At 33.1% G+C, this 4,121-nt stretch overlaps 1 pseudogene; it reads right to left on the reverse strand.

Annotated features, from left to right (window-relative positions):
• Positions 1–2,490: 2,490 nt before the first annotated feature.
• Positions 2,491–2,859, reverse strand: LOC101723972 (small ribosomal subunit protein uS10 pseudogene; annotated as a pseudogene).
• Between the last annotated feature and the right edge of the window lie 1,262 nt (positions 2,860–4,121).

Consider the following 4,121-nt stretch of genomic DNA (forward strand, 5'->3'; position numbering starts at 1 on the left):
TCTGGTTTTTGTGGTTTGAAACACTGTAGACATCTAAGTCCATTTGTTCAAAAGTTTGGTTCAAAAGTTTGGTTCCGTTCTAGTATTTCATTGTTGCTTGTTTTGTCTAGTTGTTCTATTTGTGCCAGTGGCGTATTGAGGTTCCCCACTAGTATTCTATTAGTACTTATTTGATTTTTCTTGTCCATTAATATTTGTTTTATATACTTGGATGTACTAGTATTTGGTGCATATATATTTATGATTGTCATTTCTTCATCTTCTATTGTTCCCTTTACAAAGATATAATGGCCTTCTTTGTCTCTCTTAATTAGTTTTGGTTTGAAGTCAACTTTATTTGCAAATAGGATAGCTACCCTTGCTTTTTTCTGGGTTCCTGTTGCATGGAGTATTGTTTTCCATCATTTGACTTTCAGTCTATGAATTTTTAAAAATTAAATGTGTTTCTTGTATAGAGCATATTGATAGCTCTTGTTTCTTAATCCATTCTGCCAGTCTATTTCTTTTGATTGGTGAATTGAGGCCATTGATATTGATGGCTATGACTGATATGTATTGACTTATATTTTCCTATTGTTGGCTCTTTTATTTATTTTACTCCCCTTTCCATTTAATTTCTTGCCTTGTTTGATGGCTTCATTCTGTTGGGTTTCATGTATTTGTGTCCCTCATTGTCTTTTTCTAGGATATTGTTTAGAATTTTTTCGAGTGCTGGTTTGGTATGCATGAAGTGCCTCAGGTGTTTTTGGTTTTATATTCTTGCTCATTGCCATTCTGACTGAGGTGAGATAGAATCATGATGTAGTTTTAATTTGCATTTCTCTGATGACTAGAGATTTTGGATGTTTTTTGATATACTTTTTGGACATTCACCTTCTTTTGAGAAGTATCTATTTAGTTCATTTGCCTTCTTTTAATTAGATTCATTGTTTTATGTGATGTAATTTTTTGAGTTCTTTATCTTCTTTCATTTATTGGGTTGCCTTTTTACCCAGTTCATTATTTTCTTTGCTGTGTAGTAGCTTTTTGTTTCATGTGGTCCTGATTGTTGATTCTTGATTTTATTTCCTGTACTTTATGAAGTCCTATTTAGGTAGCCCCTGCCTGTGCCTATGTTTTCAAGTATTTTCTGTAAGTTGTCTTCCAGCAATTTCAATATTTCTGGTTTTATATCTAGGTGTTTGATCCATTTTGATTTGATTTGAGTACAGGGTAAGAGATAGCTATTTAGTTTCAATTTTCTACATGTGGACATCCAATTTTCCCAGCACCATTTGTTAAACTGTCCTTTCTTTAGCATATGTTTTTGCTTCTGTGTCAAAAATAAGGAGACTATAAGTACTTGGGTTTGTTCTGTCTTTTCTATTCTACTTCATTGATTTATATTTCTATTTTTATATCAGTACCATACTATTTTTGTTACTATGGCTTTGTAGTATGGTTTGAAGTCTGGTATCATGATGCCCCTAGTACTGTTTTTTTTCCCTCAGGTTTGTATTGGATATACTAGGTCTTTTGTGATTCCATAGGAAATTCAGAGTTGATTTTTATAGTTTTGTGGATAATGCTATTGATATTTTAAGAGGGATTGTATTGAATCTCTCTTGTAGAGAGTTTTTAGTAATATGGCCATTTTCACAGTATTATTTCTTTTGATCCGTGAAAAATGTATATCCTTCTATGTTCTAATGTCTCCTCTAATTTCATTCTTTAATGTCCTGTGATTTTCATCATAGAGGTCATTTACTGCCTTGGTTAGGTTGATTGTTAGGTATTTAAATTTTGGGGAAGCTATCATAAATGGAATTGACTTTCTGATTTCTTTTTCAGTGAGTTCATTATTGGATGTATGGGAATGCTATTGATTTTTGTTTGTTGATTTTATAGTCTGCCACTTTGCTGAATTTGTTTACAAGTTCTAAAAGTCTTCAGGTGGAGTGTTTTAGGTCTTCCATGTAAAGGATCATGTCATCAGCAAATATGGATAATTTTACTTATTCTTTTTGTGATTGTAATCCTTTTATTTCTTTCTCTTGCCTGATTGCTATGGATAAAGTTTCACATACTATATCGAACAGGAATGGTGATAGTGGACACCATTGTCTTGTTTCTGATTTTACAGGGAATGCTTTCAGTTTGGGACTTGTGGTTTTGTCACACGTGACTATCAGTTTGAAGATCCTTCTATGTCTATTTTCATCAGGGCATTTATCATGAAGGAATTCTATATTTTGTCATAATCTTTTTCTACATCTATGTGACTTTTATCCTTGATTTTCTTCATGTGGTGTGTTATTTACTGATTTATGTATGTTGAACCATCCTTGCATCCTGGAATGAAACCAACTTGTTCATGGTCACAATCTTCTAAAAGATTATTTAATTCTGTTGGCAAGGTCTTATTGAAGACTTTTGTATTTATATTCATCAAGGATACTGGGCTGTAGTTTTTCTTTTTTCAACAACTGATAATTTATTAAAACACTTGCTTCAGGCAACTATAGTGGTGACATCAACCTCCCCTCCTAGTTCAATACTGATGAAAGTAATCTGCTTAACAATCTCAGAAGGATTGTGCAAGTGAATAAATCACATGTGAATTCTCATCAGGAAACAATCTCATGTCTTAGAACTTTCACCATGAAGTGTTTTATTGTGATGATTCTCAAGGTCTTAGTAGGCATGCAAACATACCCCTGTACTTTGAGATTCTTTTACTTTGAGCATCTTCTCCTGATATTTCACATTGCAGCTAGTGAGGGTAATTTTAATTCAGTAAATGCCCACCTCTGGTTCCATGGGTGTCTTTCTGAAATCTTTAAAGGCTGTGGCAGAGGTGAGGCTTCCTGAACAATGCATTCATTGGTAAAAATGAACAGTGGTGAGTCAGAAGCAGAAATGGACTGAGCAGAAGTCCCCTGCCCCAACCCACAATCATGTCTCCCTTGGGAAGCTGTAATTTTCCTTTTATCATTGACCCCTTATCTGGTTTCAGTATCAGTTAAATGCTGGCTTCATAGAATGAGTTTGGAAGCATTCCTTCCCTTTCTATTTTATAGAAAAGTTTGAGGAGCATTGGTTTTTCTCTAAAGGTCTGGTCAAATTTGGCAGCAAATCCATCTGGTCCTGGTGTTTCTTAGTTGGTAGAGTTTTAATTATTGCTTCAATCTCATTGCTTGTTATTGAACTGTTTAGAATTTTTTCTTGTAAAATTCTTTTATTTGTACATTTTAGGTATACAATACATTTAGATTTATCTTTGTGTTTAGAATGTTTGTATATCTTCTTGGTTCAATTTACATTGGTCATATGTGTCTAGGAATTTATTCATTTTTCTAGATTCTCCAAATTGTTATTATATAAATTTGGAAAATAATTTCTGATGATTCTCTGGATTTCAGTGGTGTATGTTGTATTTTTTGTTTGTTTGGGGGTTTTTGTTTGTTTTTGTTTTTGTTTTTTTTTGGTACCAGGGATCGAACTCAGGTCCTTGCACTTGTGCAGCAGGCGGTGAAACCACTGAGCTAAATCCCTGGCCCGTATGTTGTAAATTCATACTTTTTATCTCCAATTTTATTAGTTTGGGTCTGTTGGTAAATGTGGCTAAGAGTTTATAAATTTTGTTTATCTTTCCAAGGAAGCAACTCTGTTTCAATGATTTTTGTATTTTTAATTTCAATTTTGTTAATTTCTGCTCTGATTTTTATTATTTCTTTCCTTCTATTGGTTTGAGGTTTGATTTGTTCCTGTTTTTCTAGGACTTTGAGATGCACCATTAGGTTATTTATTTGGTCTTGCTCTGTTTTTCTAATGTAGGTACCCTTAACTGTTAACTTGCTTAGAACTGCTTTCATTATGTCTCACAGATTCTGATATGTATATGTAGTATTTCCATCATCATGTGATTCCAAGAATTTCTTAATTTGTTCCCTGATTTCTTCAGTGACCCAGTGATTGTGTTTCAGTAGCGTTTATGATTTCTTTTTCTGTTGATTTCTAGTTTTATTCTATTGTGATCTGAGAGGATATAAGAGATTATTTCAATTTTTAGTATTTATTGGGACTTGCTCTATTTTGGAGAAAGTTTCATGGGGTGCTAAAAAGTTGTAGCCTGCTGATAT

Source organism: Heterocephalus glaber, unplaced genomic scaffold, assembly GCF_053883595.1.
Source record: "Heterocephalus glaber isolate CG9 unplaced genomic scaffold, H.glaber_assembly_v1.0 deba00001547, whole genome shotgun sequence".
Classification (NCBI taxonomy): Eukaryota; Metazoa; Chordata; class Mammalia; order Rodentia; family Bathyergidae; genus Heterocephalus; species Heterocephalus glaber.